This window comes from Dreissena polymorpha, chromosome 14 (assembly GCF_020536995.1).
Source record: "Dreissena polymorpha isolate Duluth1 chromosome 14, UMN_Dpol_1.0, whole genome shotgun sequence".
Classification (NCBI taxonomy): Eukaryota; Metazoa; Mollusca; class Bivalvia; order Myida; family Dreissenidae; genus Dreissena; species Dreissena polymorpha.
This window is the reverse complement of record NC_068368.1, coordinates 6,451,164-6,469,688: the sequence shown is the minus strand read 5'-3', so window position 1 is coordinate 6,469,688 and position 18,525 is coordinate 6,451,164. Positions and strand designations below refer to the sequence as shown.

The 18,525-nt window shown below is 35.3% G+C and overlaps 1 protein-coding gene and 1 long non-coding RNA gene across 8 annotated transcripts in view; one reads left to right on the top strand and one right to left on the bottom strand.

The window, feature by feature from the left end:
• LOC127857575 (uncharacterized) overlaps positions 1-18,525 on the top strand; it is a 193,690-nt gene that overhangs the window by 48,607 nt on the left and 126,558 nt on the right. The gene's annotated exons all lie outside the window — the stretch shown is intronic.
• Positions 6,967-18,525, bottom strand: part of LOC127857576 (uncharacterized) — a 74,722-nt gene continuing 63,163 nt past the window's right edge. Inside the window, exons 1-5 of one of the 5 annotated variants that reach the window (XR_008038504.1) lie at positions 13,480-13,494; positions 11,848-12,342; positions 9,456-9,611; positions 8,374-8,481; positions 6,967-7,093 (exon numbers count right to left, since the gene is read on the bottom strand). This is a non-coding gene — a long non-coding RNA (uncharacterized LOC127857576). Of the gene's footprint in view, positions 7,094-8,373; positions 8,506-9,455; positions 9,612-11,847; positions 12,343-13,479; positions 13,495-18,525 lie in introns of those variants that run through there. The other 4 variants (XR_008038505.1, XR_008038503.1, XR_008038502.1 and 1 more) reach the window with 4 other exon arrangements.

The following is an 18,525-nucleotide window of genomic DNA, read 5'->3' as shown; positions in this document are numbered from 1 at the left end:
GCGACAAATATCTTCTCTGGAGCCAAGAACACAAGAAAAAGAGGCGCGCCATGATCAAGGAAGAAATCAGGAGGACAGAAGACAATAGAGACAAGCTAGAGCGGTAGAAATTGGAACACAGGGAGCATGGGCAACATGAAATACGCTAGACAGACCAATGACCTGGGACGGCATCCGGCAGTATGAATCCATCAAACAGTCCTTCCTCCTTAGGTCAGTCCATGACCTCCTACAATCTCTCGTAAACCTCTGCCCTTGGAGACTCATAAAAGATCCGAAATGCAAACTTTTTTATCGTTCCGCCGGCAGTCTAGAACATGTTCTTTCTTGCTGCCCAACAGCTCTGTCACAGGAGAGGTACATAATACGTCACGACAGCGTCCCCAAAGAGGTGTCTGTGGTACCCCGCGACAACATATTTTCAATTTCGTGAAGCGGGGTTAAACTGCACATATACAGCCGACACAGAAAACCTGAATCCTCAACGGCGCAACCTGGTTGAGCATGACGGTTGACCTTGACAAGAAGCTGGTCTTCCCAAGTATCGTACAGACAAACCTCAGGCCCGACATCGTGATGTGGTCAGAGGCGGAAAAACGTCTCATCCTGATCGAGTTAACCGTACCTTTGGAAACCAGATACGAATAGGCCTACGAGAGGAAAAAGACTAGGAACACAGAACTGCTAGAAGCGTGCATCCAAAAAGGCTTGCGTACTTAGTTGTTCAACATAAAAGTATGCGCTAGAGGCTTATGCCCACAATCCGTGTCCCGACTAATGTCAGCAGTCGGGTCTACTGGCAGGAATAGGCGGTGGACTGTCCGGAAACTAAGCCGAACGGCAGAGCGGTCGTCCAACTGGATGTGGTTGAAGCGAGAGGAGGCAACTTGGAAGAAGTAGAGCTATCGACATTCACACCGTTGCTTCGGTGGCCCAACCTTCCCTATATGCCCATGGTTCAGTGGCGAAATATTGAAGACGGACGGACTTCATGCTAATGAAGAATGTCGGTCGGCAATCCACAACCTACATAGTTGAGTCTACAGGAGAATCACGAGTGGATGTGCAATTGTATTCAACTAAAACAAGAGTTCCGCGGTCATCTACTGTCAAAGGCCAATCCACATGTGAAGTATTAAGCCAATCGGTCAATTCGATGACGAGTTATTGTTCGGAAACGAACTGGTCCAACAGACCGAGCGAACGACCGACATCCAGCAAAACAATACACCCCTCTTCTTCGAAGGGGGGGGGGGGGGCATAGAAACATAACCATGTCAATCATATGTGATATTGGTCCTGATAGCAAATTATGACCTCATTTATATTCATTTTTGTAGTTCTAAATTACAAAGTATATAATACAAAGCCACACGTTTATATACCAAATTAGTGTCTATGGCATAAAGGTCCACGTGAAGAATTCAGCGAACATTTTTCTTGTTTATTTAAGTATGAAGGTTCGATGTGACAAATTGCTGTGTGATAAAAAGAGTATATATGCAATAGTCTTATATTTTGCATGATCCTATTTTAATAGGCCTTCGCTGAAGCTTGGAATTAATAATGGGACCATGCTCTGTGAAAAGTTTTTTTTTGTTTTGCGTATGTGCGCACAGGATAATCACGGACGACACTATCCGCTTTTATTGTATTTTTCGTTTGAAAATAGTCTCTTCTTAGCAAATATCCAGTTTAGGCGGAAAGGCGGAAAGTGTCGTCAATGATAAGTCTGTGCAGACTGCACATGCTAATCTGGGACGACACTTTACCCACATGCAGCATACCGCCTGTTCCCAGAGCACTGTCCATATGACTGTATGGATATCAATAAGGAAATACTGCCCATATGACTGTATGGATATCAATAAGGAAATACTGCCCATATGACTGTTTGGATATCAATAAGGAAATACTGCCCATATGACTGTTTGGATATCAATAAGGAAATACTGCCATATGACTGTATGGATATCAATAAGGAAATACTGCCCATATGACTGTATGGATATCAATAAGGAAATACTGCCCATATGACTGTATGGATATCAATAAGGAAATACTGCCCATATGACTGTATGGATATCAATAAGGAAATACTGCCCATAGGACTGTATGGATATCAATAAGGAAATACTGCCCATATGACTGTATGGATATCAATAAGGACCATATGACTGTATGGATATCAATTAGGAAATTTTCTGTTGATTGACGTAAAGACTGATGTATGAGGCTTATTAAATCTTAACACATAACCACTATTTCTGATCAAACTAGCACTAAATTGCTCTCTTATTGTATTGTAGATATTGGCTGAATAATAAATGTATGACCAAATGGTCCACATTATAGATACATTTCTATCTATATCTAATCGGAATATAGTTCAATCGATACATTATTTCACGTTTGTAAACGTGGGAGAACTTAATGAATCAAAGTACTGACAGTACTAGTGTGACGATGCTTTTGTAGAGAATTGATATAAAAGCATCTATTTAAGTTTATCTACATCACCACAATTGTGTATGTGGGTACGAAAATTTTGGGTAGGAAAAAAAATGGGTACGAAAATGTTGGGTACACAAATTATGCCAAAAGAAAATTGGGTACGAAAAAAGATTTGGTTACGAAAAAAATTTGGGTAGGAAAAAAAATGGGTACAAAAAAAATTATTGGGCACGAGGAAAAATTTGGGTACGAAAAATAATTGGGTACGAAAGAAATTGGGTACGAAAAATGTAGGGTACGAAAAAAACATTGGGGGTACGGGGAAGTAGTACCCGTGGGGGACTTGATCCATTCAGCGAAACTGGGAGGCGGATTCCATTCTCGATCAAATATAACAAGAAATATCTTTAAAAGGATATTCGACGTGTATTGTCTGTACCACTTATCTTAAAAAAACGTTCTGTTACAGTAAAACGTTTATGGGTTATAACATTACGTTTCAGCAAATAAATTCAAAACTGGATATGCTCTTTAATTACACCATGCTCTTTAATTTCACATGTATATCATACCAAACTTTATATTTCGTTGCTCCCTTTCCTAAATTAATGATGCTATGTGTACGGACGTGATTTCACATGCCCATGTGCATGAACATATAATTTTTATTTTTTGATTATTATTTTTTTCTCTAATTCAATAAGCTTAGGCATGTTTGTTCGTTAAGTACGGCAATAATTTCATGATGATTCCCGAATGTAGGTATGAGCACATAGTCGTAAGAGCACTTGAATACGTGAGTTCGCACATGAACACATGGTAAGGTTAACTAAATCTTCGCGATATGACCTAATATGTGTTTAAAACAGCAAACAATATCCAACAAACGAATGAATTATCAAACATAGTATGTGCACTGATGTGGCTCTGTAATTTATGTTTGAAAAGTTTATTAAATATGCAAAATGAGAAAGCACGCATAAGAGCGAGTTTCACAGATGTCTTACGGCTATTATGTTGTTTATATACTATAGTCGCTACAACGTTTACAAATGGCAGGTTCGAAATAATTCGTTTTCTTTACACTCATTATCGCGTTGAAAGTTTATTATACACGTTTTAATTCGCAATTTATTAACTGAATCACAACAAATGTCAAATGCAATACAGAAAATGCATAGTTGTTTCATTGATCTATAAACATATAATGGATTGAATATAACTGATTTAAAATTAACGTTTTCGAACTATTATGAAAACTTTTTCCCAGAATATGCTGTCCTATTTATAGCTGAGCTTCCTATACCTTTATCAATGATAATGAGCGAGGTATGCCAATTAGAAAAATCGAGCTATCTCAATCGGACTGGCTCGGTCTTTTACATAGGTCGCCATTGTGAAGAATTTTTCCATGGTATGATAACTTAGACGAGCTGCTTTGCAGCATCGTCAATAAAGGGCGTTGATGTTGAAAGAAAGTCAGTTTTATCAATGAGATCAAAGATCATAGATGTTTTGTATCATCCACGCAGTTCTTAACTGCATCACATACACATCAATAACAATGTTTTGCGTGACTTATTTCTCATAATTAGATACTTTTGATAATGTATCAATAGATGAAACACAGAAACACTATTTGAAAATGAAATAAACCCTTAACGCGAATGATCCATACGCATTTAGAATATGTATACGCGCTTTCTTTATAAGACCTCTTTTAGTTGTTTCGCGTAAATAGCTATTTGACTCAATTAGCTATCGCGTTGTCAAGATCATTCTAAATAAGTTAGTCAATCTTATGGAATTCTTCTTATTAAATCAATCAAAATTGTATCTTTAATGTTTTTTACGAAACACATGAATTTTCTAGTCTTTAATTGCCATGCGTGCATGAATATCTTTTTTGTAAAGGTATTTCTTGTCTAGTATTAAAAAGCATAAGTAAATGCGAAAGCTATGAAATAGCAATTTGCAGACCGGCTGACCAAACACAAACCATGATACCGTGTGAGATAGATTGTACATGAGCCATTAAAACAGAGATCCTTATTGCACTGCTAGAGCAACGGCTTTTGTAAAACCCAATGCTTAAACATATTTAAAGGTCAATTATGAAAACAACACACAGCAATTTTTTGGGGAAAAAAAGATAGGCAACAACAAAACTTATATGACATAAAATATACACAGAATGCAATACCAATAGTTTAATATGAGAATATAGGCTTAACTTATAAACACTTCTATGCTGACAATGTGCCAAAAACAAAGAGGCACACAAAAAAGTATTGTTGATTACCAAAAATAGAGTGTACAATTGTTTTAACCACTTAGCCTTTTCACTGTAGAAACAATAGTTTCCCTCAATTGACATTGTTTCAAAACCGATCCTGCGTTCATGTACTTGTAGAATCAGCGGATGCAGTATGAGCATTTTGTTTACACTGAACTACAAAAATAGTTAGTTAAAATATCTGTTATTGTAAATGGATAAACATTTTGATGATTGCAAATTTTCTAGTTCATGCAGTTTTGGTATTTTCAAAATATGAAAATTCCATTGATTCATTCTGGCCTACTGGCGGGGAATCCTTCACACATGTTCGAAATATTTTATTAATTTTTAAAACTTACAAAGGTCGAGTAAGGTCAAAACTTACATATACACCGTTTTCTTAGAAACAGTCCTTGTGTTCAAAGCAGTTTAATCTCATGCATTTAAGGGACATTTTCGCGTTTTGTTAAATTGACCAAGTTTAAAATCAATGTTTCAGATTTGCAAATTTTCGAATTTGTAATGATATTTGCGAGGAAACAGTAATACTAAACATTTACCATTCTCTAAAATATCCATTATATGCATCTTTTGACGTTTTAAAATCTGAACATTATAAAGCGTTACAAACGCTAAACGATTGACTAATTTGAAAGATCATGTTATCGTTATATTTGTGACATTACTATGATTGCTTATATAAAATACACCCCTCACTGTATGAGCACGGATGACCGGGGGTCTAAGTAATTGACTTCTACTCCAAGAGTCAGTCGTTCGAGCCCAGTTGAATATTACTTTTTCTTTGTTTTTTTTATTCTTGTTTTTTTTCTGGATCTACTTAGTTCCAATGTTTGCATTATAAATTTTAGCATATTAAACATATGGAACATATTGTAAGCATTCAAAGGCAAACTTGAGAATATACCAAAATCTGTGAAAAGGTCCCTTTAAAGTTGGAATATCAATAACAATAGAATATTATAGTGACGGTAGAACATAAAGAATGTTGAACCTTGGCCCTAATTTTAGGTTTTATGTTTATCTCGAGATTGCAATCACAAACATGAATATATGCGATCTTGTGCAGTTACAGTAAGCGTTATTGTTCTATTATACATTATAAATAAAGAAAAAAATGTGATCCACGATTGCAACATAAGTAATAATTGAATTATTGAATAATTGTTATCTTGCATTGTAATCTCAAATTTCAAAACGTTGATAATGATATATATCAGCACATAATAAATTATGATTAATACGACTGGTGTGCTCAACTGTAAAATAAGTGATTCTTTTAAATTGAAGTACAAATGTAATATCAAGCTATAAATGTAACATGCCACTGTCTCGCGCTTACTTGAGTTGTCTGTCTTGGATAAAGAGTTTCCTTTTTGCAGCAGTGATACAAACAATACATTGACGATAGAACAATAAAAATACGCAGAGTCGTGATCTGCAAAACAGGGCTTAATGCATGTACGCAGTAATAAATCTGCAGAGACAGAACATGCAAATAAACTGTTTGAACAGACGAATAGAATTGCGAACTTAAGGAAGGTAAAATAATGAAATGAAACTTTAAACAAAAGGAAAGTAATTATGGAAAGTAGTTCCAAGAGAAATTGCTGCTGTCTTTAAATCATCTGTAATTAAAAGGAAATATAATATGTGCGAAAAATATGTAAACTAAAAAGATGGCGTATAATAAGTCATCTAATTGCTCTATAAAAAAAGCAAATGACGACTATGTAAGAATGCGCGTTTGCCTTATTTATGGTGAAAAACACTTATATAAGTATAACATTTTAAGAGCGTTATGTGCAAGCAATACGTTTCGATTTTCTTGAAAAATCCGTGGTAGTTGCTGCTCTACGTGTGCATGCAAGTTTGAGGTGAATTATGTCTGTGTTTACGACACCGAACGGCGTTTTATTGAATGAAATATTAAGATTATCTGTGCGTTGATCGTTGAGTGAGTGGTAACATGACTGCAATGCTACGTATGATTAATGTGTTTTTTTGGCGTAAATAAAGACTGAAACCCTGGTCATTTTACATGTTAGTATGTCACTGGACTGCAACGCTTAAGTTTAATTTGTGTTGTTTGCCATATTGCGTATGACTTATAAACGACACGGCTTGTAATGCAGGCTGTATGAGAAATCAAAGGAGCTTGAACGTGCAAAGTTTGTTGCATTGTTGTTAAGATAAAATACTAAGTAAGGAAGCAAATGTCACACACAAAATTTAATTGCACATACGAAATGTTCTTTAGTTTATTGAATAGTGTAGTAGGTCGTGGAGTCCGTTATTGTGTTATCCATTCTCTCAGTTCTCACAGTGTTGAATGGCAATCTGTAATGTACACGATAAAACGTTGTTGATGGTCAAGCATGTCATTGTTTGGAAAAGATTTCCCCCAAAAAGAGCAAAAAAGAAAACAAGATTTCAGCCAGAGAAAATGTAAATGAGCCTCATTCTAGGAAAACGGGGCTTAATGTATGTTCATTAAGTATCGTCCCTGATTTACCTGTGCGGACTGCGGACATGCATTTTATCATAGCACCGCATTGATATCTGCCTGATATAACGTTGCCTGATATCTTTTTTTATCATGGTTAACAGGAAGTTCTTATATCAGTCATGTGTGGAGGATGGTCATATTACTCGGAATCAACTATAAAGTAATCATTTTTAGTAAAATCGATTCAGATTCAACGAGACAAACAATTTGATACCAAGATGTAATATATTTTAAACACAAAATGCAACACAAACAGCAAAAAACTTTTTTACATATATTAAGAGCGCGTGCTCATGACGTCATTATTAACGCGTCATACGACAAAAGTCATATTCTTTCCCGCTAAAACTGCAGCTTTTTAGCGTTTGTTTTCCATTATTTCTTAAAAATCCGGGGCGTAGAGGAATGATAAATAGAAAACAGGTTACTGCCTGATCTTATTGTAATATAGCAGACTCGGCACGAATAAAATAATGGCTCGGCAAGCCTCGCCGGTATATTATTCTAAGACTTGCCTGATATATTAAAAAGATCAGGCAGTAACTTGTTATTCCCTATATGACGGTTTTCCCAGAGAGGTCCAAATGTGAAATTTAAGTTGAATAAGCAGAGAATATATTTAACAATCAGGAGGTTTTGTATTTATGGCAAGAATCAATCGTGATTAAATTCCGCGTTTTTTTTCTCCAAAAAATTACATTTTCGTCGGTCAGAAAATTCGCGAGTTCATGATTTTGGAAAAAAGGAGGAATTTGCGCCGGTCATATAGCGATGTGTTTTTTTTAAAGTCGTGGATCTGTCAGACCATGAAGTCAACGAAAATTAATAAACCATTAATGATATTGTTTTTACAGTATGTGGATTTCTCTTTTAAGTGATGACTCCGATGTATCTCGCGTTTGATTGTATGATCATTTGTATATCGATTTTGACTGGACAAAAGAGCTCATTTGATCTTATTACTTAATATGATTGGACAATAACAAAATAATGGATGGGTTAACCAAAAACAATTAAATTTACGTTTAAAGATATGTATTATCGTAACAAAAGGCGTACAATTGCATTAAAATGATTTGCGCATACAATATCATTGGCATACAAAACGTACCTTGATGCCGTTCGAATTGTTAAGACACTTGGGGAAAATTGCGACCACGGGCACGGAGGAGCTGTAATGGTCGCCATGGATACTAAACACGGGTGTGAAGTGGGGAATCTGGAGACATTTAACCATCACCTGCTTAACGCAGAAAATAAAGTTTGGTGTAAAAAATGAGCTTCGCTGTATGAAAACTGGGTTAAATGCATGTGCGTAAGGTATCGACCCAGATAAGTCTGTAAAGGACGCACAGGCTAATTCGGGACGAGACTTTCCGCTTTAGCTGGATTTTTGCAAGTAAGAGACTTCCTTTAAACGAAAAATACCATAAAAACGGAAAGTGTCGTCCATGATTACCCTTAGCGGACTGCACAGGCTAATCTAGGACGACACTTTACGCACATGGAGTAAGTTGTCCTAGACCGCGTCTAAAATATTTCAGGGTATGTAATTATGTGTGGGAAAATATAACCGATAACTTGTTTTATTTTAACTATATAACAGTTATTAATATCTTATTACTATCATTATAAATATCCTTTATTGTATAAGATATCTGTATATTTTCTATAAAATCATTATTATTATTTTTGTTTCATTATTATTATTACTATTAGTATTACTATTCTTGGTAACTACTGTTATTACTAGTAGTACTGTTGTCATCATATAACAAATATAATTATTGAGATTTATGTTGTCTCAATTGTATACTGTGTAAATGACATGAGTAATATTTTATGTAAGTCTGTCACCATTACAACATGTTAAAACTATTGCAAGGGAAAGACCGCCGATAATGTTGAAGAACGTCAGGTCTAACCATTTTCCATTATGTTTGTATGGACCAATGTATATATTTGTACAATGTCATTATTTGGAAATAAAATAGGTTTAAAGATATAACAGGACAAATACCAGAAATTTTACTACATTAATTGACAATAGTTGTTTCACAGTTTTGATAATTTTTCAATAACGCCTATGACCGTCTTAAAAATGCAAAAACGGCCGTTCATACCATGAACGTACTGAAAGCAATAGATAATAAACAAACAATAAAGAAAACGAAAAGTTCAAGCCTATGTTACACATAGATGGTTCCGCTATTTTACAGCTATTGAGTACAAACGCTTCCGCTTATTGTCTGGTTCCCGTTGCTTCACAAGTGGCTCCGTTAGGATGAGAGGAAAGCTGGCTACTTGAGAGATCGTGGACGATGCCGTACTTTAAACATGCGTGAATTTCTAGAGGAAGAAGAACAACAACAGCATAATTAAATAAATAAGCACATTTATAGTTTATCAATATCAATATTAAGACAAACATATGAACGGAGCTTGATTAATACATTAAAGCTTCGCTCTGTGAAAACGGAGCTTGGTGCTTGTGCGTAAGGTATCGTCCCAGATAAGCCAGTGCAGTCCGCACAGGCTAATCAAGGAAGATACTATCCGCATTTACCGAAATTTTCGTAAAAAAGACGTCTATTTTAAACGAAAATCCAGTAGAGGCGGAAAGTGTTGTCTTTGAATAGCCTTAGCGGAGTGCAGAGGCAAATATGGGACGACATTTTAAGCCCCATTTTCCCAGAGCGCGGCTCATTTCCCATGCGGTGGTAAAAAGAAGAACTCGTTTAGCAAATGCCTTGCTGAACTGATTGGCTGTGCTTGTAAAATGAAACAGGAACTTTTTTCAACATGCTGTCGCATTTTTGTCTATTCGCAGGACTTAACATTTCATAACGTTCTTATTAAGATTTTTTTGTTATATAAATTTACAATTGACGCAAGCCTTAACAATAGCTTTAGTGTATAAGTTTAACAACACGCTAGTTTATATAATTAAGTTGAACAACAAAGTATTGGGTCTAAACCCATAGAGCCGCGATCATGACCACTCGATCGGCGACTTCTGTTTTTTAAGTTTTGTTCACGTAAATAAAGGTCTTCTCACTCTTCTATAGTTTCCAAACAGAGTATAGAAAGTACATGTATCTTACTAATTAAATTTATTTTATTTTTACAATATCACTAAATTAAGGCTCTTCATCGGCTTTTTTATGTCTCACTGTGAAAGTTGTATTCTTGTTGCCGAGTCTGGTTCTGAATATATTTACAAAAAAAGTTCATTGTCTTCATTTCTAGATTTACGTAATACCTGCTGTTGGGGAGGTTGTGTACAAGTAAAAAAAATCGATGCTTCTGACAACCACTCGCTGTATGCATTATTTGTTGCAGATTGACTTGTAATATATTATGTATATAATTTCATTTGCGTTAGATCAGTTTCATAAACAGTATGTGTTCGTGAGAATTAATACATTAATGTGATGATTAGGACTAAAAATAATTAAGGTGACATAAGAGAAATAATTAAACATTATGGGAAATTGAACTTTAGTCAAACAAACTTTACTATATTTTTTTCTTGAAAAACTAGCTTTCAAAGATGGCATATGCTTTGAGTTAATTTGTAGCCAATAGTATTTAAACGCAATCAGGGATCGACTTCAGATTGCTTTTCGGGGTTTTGTTCAATTTCTGTATATTTTAGCAGGACGGAGTTTCTTTTGTGTTTTCTGTTTACCTTTGAACGGGGTAATGTATCAGATGCTAAACCTTTTTTGAGATCAAATAATTTGTGTCATCATTCTAATTTTATTTGTTTTGTTTTTTTGAATATGAAGGAACTTGTCGACTTTTGCGTAAAAACTTAAATCTGAGCTTAGTTGCCACACTGTTTTGTTCATTACCATTATTAAAACGACATAGGGCAGATTCTTATGGTATTTATAAAGGTATCACCTTACATTTATTGATCAATGATAATTTTCAACAGTATCAAAATACACCAAAACGACACTTTGTTCAAGTCTGCAACTGTCAACAACATGCGCACATACGCCGTGTCTTCATTTCCTGATATTATGAGGACATCTTTACTCAACTAAAGGTATTCCGGTATTCTGAGGACTTGATGTTTTTATACTAGAACCGGTTTAAAAGCAAATCTGATTGATCATTTTCAGCTCTCGAGTAGACATTTGATTGGTTACTTCTACACACAATTTGTGAAAGAACTGTAAACTGTGTGTGGCTAGATGCACAGACTCGTAACATGCGGACTATATGATGACCTTTACTAAATTGTATATGTCAAACTAAGTCATCATCTAGATGATACTTCTGGAAAAAAAAAACGTTTTGAGGATTCGAGTGTAAGTACTGTCAATGAAAACAGTCCTCGGAGTGTTGGTTTGTGTTCAGTGTTAAGTCCTCGCAAGAACGGTAAAACAAACGCACACAAACCTGTGAAAACAAATGACACAGTCCTTTCCATGAACAGTTTTAACGTCTTGCCATACATTGTTTAAAGATTAATAAGATCATGGCGCTCACATGAAATACATTGAACCCAATAAGAAATCTTTGTAATTGCTCTTTAAAAATAGAAAGCAATGACATTTTATAAATCCGGTACCTGGCAATCTAAAAACGGCATGTCCTTTAAGCGGTATCAACTATGACGTTATGCACTGTCAATGTAATTTTCTTATCTTACAAACCTATGCTCAACTATATTGTAGCCATATGCAGGCTAATCATCCGTTATTGTAATGCGCTCACTTCGAAATACACAACATCCGACGTTTATAATTGCGTAGCCACCAAAATCTAGAGCAATATAAACGAGGCAAAACAAAACTAAATCAGTTTTCTTAAGTACTGGCGTACTAAATTTATTTCGTCCCTCAAGTCAATACAACAACTGTACACGATGTCAAGCTTTGTTGTATCCAGTCTACAATAATCAGCTAGATATGATTGCTACCGGCGTGATTTATTTGCCGCCGACAGGTGTTTCGGTGGCGATGGCCTTGATTAGGTAGCCGCTGAAAGTCGATTAGATTTCGTCCGGCTGGCCGTACAGGTCCGTACCCATTCCGAATCTGGCATTAACAGCACGAATGTAGACCTGGAATGTTGAGATGCATGTGGCGTTATGTTCGAATTTGTATCTCCATTTTAGATAAATACAAAATCTTCGATAGATAAATGACACAACTGAATAAGTCATTTACTAGCCTATAAAGTGTACAACTGAGCAGTTAATTGAGTTATTGCAATTATATTCACTAAATTTAAAGTAGGATATTTGTTGTATTTGGTGGAATATTTATTATAATTCACGATTGATAAGGGAAAACATTTTTTATCTGATCACGAGTGAATTAAAATCGATATTCCTACATATACAACACATTTTCTTTTTATTGTATGCTTATATATAATTATTTTTGTATTTTTGCAATTCTTTACAATATAATTATCCGTTGCATTTTAAAAGGAAGCTCATACGTATGTTTTATTAAACAACGATGCTGAGTAGTTGCCCTTGGTAAAATTGCATTTAATTGGGGATCACAATGGGGAAACCAAAGATATCTTAAAATGATTCTGGTAAAACAATGAAAATTATCGATAATTTCCATTGTTATTTTTCACTATTTGAAAAAGTAAAATATCAATTTTAATTCACAGATATTTCTCAATAAACTACCGTAAAGCATAACATAATATAATATATAAATATAAATCAATGTTTCGGATATAACCACAGTACGTGGACGTGGAAAGTTTAAGACATTTTAATGATAATAAGAACATACAATTGTTTTGCCTGATGCATCTGTCGTTTTTACGATCTTTCTTCTTTTTTAACTTTAAACCAGCATCGAGTCAGAAACGCTGATAGCGATTCTGCTTCAGAAGAGATGCACCAGCTATTAAATGTTAACATTTATGTTATTTCGATGGAGCGCACGTATTTAAAAGACAATGATCAATAACACTTGTTCTGAAACGCTCGTCATAACAGAAACAACTTGGATATCAGTGATGACTTTGTGACAAACGATCCTCACACTGTTTCATCAAATGGTACCCGATTGTGTGAATGTTGTTGCCACAGTAACATTACATAAGGACGAATAGCAGTTAAACAGAACATTACACATGGACAAACTATCCAAAATAACATATGAATTTCTGTCTAAGCAAAAATTTCTTTTATAACTTAAGTAATAATGTCTCGTGCGCGTTTGTTATTTACGTGTTCGTCCTCCCGTCATCTGTATCTGGTTTGCGTCTCACTGCTTGGCAATCGGTTCCTTAACATAAATAAAGTGCGGCATTGTATAATAGGGTTCTCCCCTGCTAATGCAGATGAAGTTTTAATTTATGTGCATTTGATCACAAGTGAAGGTTCAACGTGTTCTTTCCTTTGTTACCATGTCTTGAGATATTTATCAATTCCCCGTGCAGTCTGTATGTTGTCACAATGCATTACCTGGCCGCCCTTGTTGACCTGCAGGATGACGGAATTCCTGACACTAGCATATTCGTTGGTGGTTTTGCCGTACACGGAGGCGATGTATTGTTGGTTATGATACAGCTCCAGCCAGGCGGACTTGTCTTGAGGAGCCAACGTGTGGAATTGAAGTAAACAGTATTCTTTACTTATCAATGTGATCAATTGTACTAGAAAATAACGCCTTAACAGGGATTCATAGGCATATAAAGTAATTGTAAAGTTCCAATAAATGTTGACTTGGTTTTCAAGCCTGAAAACGTACACGCAATGGAATATGTTAAGACTTCGGCAAGTAATACTAACTTGACAATTATAAAAATGTGATCAAATTATGTTGTATTTGTTACAAGTGTTGATATAACCACTTATGCGAGACACTTTGAGACAGGGCATATTTTATATAATTTGTGTCGAAGAATTGTGTAATGAAAAAATAAAGAAATATACGACAGAATCGTATCATGAATACGAGAATAGAAGAAAAAATCTGATGTAAGTGATATGCGAATAAACAGACTGCAGTTTAAATTTTAATATTTAAAATAGCTTCGCACAGTAAGATATACTTTTATGCAGTTTAACACAAACATCGTGCAAGTTTGTTCATGTCTGTTAGCAACATGATTTGTATAATAATCGCAATTGTATTTGGTGTTGTTTTACCTGGAACACGTATAACCTGTTGTGGGGCAGTTGAATGTGCCGGTCGATGGGTCATAGGCGCCACCCACGTTGGACAGGACGGTGTTGAAGACGATGCGGTCTGCCGTAGTCAAAGAGAGGTCATGATCCAGACCGGCACTGAACGCTATCTCCTGCGCATCTTGGGCGTTAACTGTAACGGCAGTGAATTGAAAACAATGGCATTACAGTTAAATTGATGACGGCTGTTAATATTTCTAAAACTTGTGTATATCAGATGATACGTGAAATATGCCTGACAAATGATAAAGAGGCATACGTCATTGCGGAATGTACGAGTACATGCTTTTTCGTGGAAAATATTGAATCTTATTTGGACGTTTGGCTCTCAGTTTTCTTGTAATACTCGATATCATTTTAATATATTATATTATTAATTTAAGTTATTAAAGGTTTGCAGACGTCATGTCCCTGCATAACTAAATTATTAACAAAAGTCTACTTACTGAAACCAACTAACGCAGCAAGCAGAATAACAAGCATGGCTGTTTCTAAAATAGAAAGTTATTAGTAATTACATATATCAATATGATATAAAATCGGATTAAGATATATACGATTTATAATTCGGTTATATGGTTAAGGAAGGATACGGTACTAAATATGCTGCATATTATATTAATCATTAATGGTTAATTTGTATTACCACAAACGTTTTGTCCTGTTAAACACATCAGAAATAGCGCCAACTAGGCATCGTTCATTACGCGGAAGCCATCAAGGAGTCAATGAGTGTAGCGTGACCAGAAGACCTACATTTCATCCAGATCCAGTATGCACTGATTAGTAGCCTTATCTCTCAGCACGATAGTCGTTTACTCTTTTACTTGTAGATAACCGTGAAATGTCATCCCGCTCAATGAAATTACATAATTATTATATAAAGTCCAACTATATTTACATCTAAATGTATTTGGTTATAATATTTTCGTTTGACTTGAAAGAACATAATTTTTACCACATGCGCTATGTGAATCGTGCCTAATTGCCAAATAAAAAAGAAATAAACCATTTACCAATTACGCAAAATTTTCTACACATGTTTGTGTACAACCCAATTATTTGTAAATATTCACTATTAAATCGTATGTTTGTTTCTATTGGTCTATCAGAAGAAATATTAAATGATTTACATCATATATATCTCACTAGTCTACGTAATACGAATTTGTGATTTGATTTATTAGTTCCAACACGTTGCCAAAAATAGTTGCCTTCCTAATATGCTGGTTTAAACTCGAATGACAAGTATCTACTAGTACAGCAAGGGCCTATGGGAACATTAGTTTCCTTAGACATCCATAACATATGCCAAGAAATAATACAAAAATATAAGGAGCCGTTACTTTTAATTCGATGATTTTTTTCTTATCTTCATAAACCAAAGCATCACCCACCTTACTGTACTTCATTTATTTGTCGTAAGAGCTAGAGCAAATCATATATCACTAGCTGCGTTAAAGTTATACTTATGTTAAGATTTGGCGGAAGTCAACGCTTATTAAGAGTTGAAAATTAGACCGCACTAACATTCCTTGTCCATATATTGTGATCAAAATTGGCTCCGATTTTGGTTGTTGCATATATGTATGTAATGAAGCCTTCAAGACTCTTCTCTAATGAAATGGAAATGCCCCGGGTTTATTGGCATGTAACATCATATGGTGGTGACTTATGGGAAATGTTGCTCTACATGAGTCATCACGTCCTTTATCTACTTGGTCCATTTTCTGTGGCAGAAAACTAATGTCAATCTGCCAGTCGATATTTTAATAATAACTTTGCAGTTCAAACTGGCCTTTAAAAAAAGTTGGAACAACATATTTTAATTAAATTCATTCAGCTCTTGCCGCCACGAACTAAATCGGTGACGTGAAGACTCAATTTGTGGGGTATGCTATTTTTGGGCGATTACCGTTCGACATACATGTATAGTTGTTGGCAACGCGCAATTGGGTTTATTGATATTTAGAGACTTAATTGATAAATGACTCTTACATTGTATGCGAACCCACAAGATCATATGTAAAAGGTTAGTGTACGTTATGAATGTATCATAATTTGAGTCAGGTTCAATTAAAACTGTTGTTTTTATGTTAAAACAATACTTTTGTGTTTTTCATATATTTGAAAATCTCTTTGTGATTTTTTTTTAACTCTCTAAATGTAAGATGTTTTGGATATTTGCGACTTAGACTCTTTTTCGATGAATGACCAGTAATATAAATATTGTGGGGAATCGTTAAAATCTTGTTGTTAATAATAATAAGAAACCGGTTTAGCCATCAATATTGTGTTTTTGGTCTCGTGATGCTTTCTGTGTATTTATTTATAATATATATCAGTTGCTTTCTTTAATATTTATTATCGAAACTAAGCGGTTAAATATAGTGTCACTTTATAACATTTATGGCTGATACATCAAACCGAAAATATTATGGTCCTTTTTTAAAGAATAGTTGTAAGACCTTATGTCTTAATATAAATTCAATTTATAATAAATTGCTAACTGCTCAATAGATATTCGTAAGAGACATTGCCCGCTATTTCTTTAGTATGTTTGGCACCGATAAATTAACGAGATTTAGCATACAAACTCCTGTATTCAATACTGCCGACGTGCACGATTTAGCATACAAAGCAATGTATTCAATACTGCCGACGTGCACGATTGAGCATACAAACCCATGTATTCAATACTGCCGACTTGCACGATTTAGCATACAAAGTAATGTATTCAATACTGCCGGAGTGAACGATTTAGCCTACAAACAAATGTATTCAATACTGGCGAAGTGCACGATTGAGCCTACACACCAATGTATTTAATACTGCCGGAGTGCACGAATGAACATACACACCACTGTTTTAGCCGCTAAAACATGTTATATTTAACACATTAAATAAACATTATTTTTCGAGTGCTCGATTGTCAAATCCAAACGAGCATCGCATAATATAGACCAGTCAGGCTAAATATGGCCGCCATTGGAATCTGGAATCCACGAGGAATGCGCGAACCTGTTAAAGAACTTCCGGAGAAATTTGCCCATCTCACCAGGCTCAACTCTTTCCAAAAACAGCAATATTATTGGTTTATTTTGGTTGTAAGTTTCCTGCACTTCTTTCCTGCACCATTCTTTCTGGCAGAAGCGTTTAGACACTGCCAGAATGATGACAGCCGCGTCTTTAATGCAACGTATTATCTCCTAACCAAGCGCATATCCGGGCCTAAAATTGCGATCACCGGAGCACACCAAAATACGACTAGTTCCCGTCTTCTGCTGTAGCTCTGAATTCAGTCTCGGTAAGATTTTATTCACGACCAACTCGGCTTCTTCGGAGATAAATGACAGAAACGCGACAAACTTCTTTGGAAACTCTCCCAACTGAATCTGAGACCGAAGATTCTTTCTCTCCCGTTCTTTCGCCTTAACCCTCGAAACTTAAAGAATAAAACCACGCCAATAAGCAGAAAAACGCACACTATTGGAAGAGAAATAGCGAGATTACGCTTCAAGTTTTGAACTTGACAGTAAGCATTGGTCTTTTCCAAAGCATTTTGGAAAATGTACAACCGTTCACCTTGAAATGTACACATATAGTCTTCTCGGGGACTTGCAATAAACGTGTCGAGATTTTTTTTTAATCCACTGGATCGTTTCAATGTGGTCATCATCACACGAGCAAATGTACGGCATATTGGACATGTCTATTAGAAGCTTGTGCGAGTTCGTATCTGCTGCTAGTTGTTCCATAGTTTTCCTTGTATGTGCATCAATGGAAGGTATGGCGTTGTGGGATAAATCCAACAGTTTAAGATGTGTCAGAAGGCCGATGTTGAAGTTTAGAGAAGAAATATTATTTTGAGAAAGATCCAGTACTTCTAATTCTGCATTAGTAAGATACATGTTAAAGGGAATGCGAGCTATATCGTTTTTGTTTAATTTCAAAACTTTCAGCTTTGTATTGTTCTTAGTAAGTATTTCAAACTGATCTTCGTAATATTCTTGCATCTTGTGAAGGTGGTTACCAGATAAATCTAAATATTGAAGATTCATCGATGGCGATAGAAACTGAGGG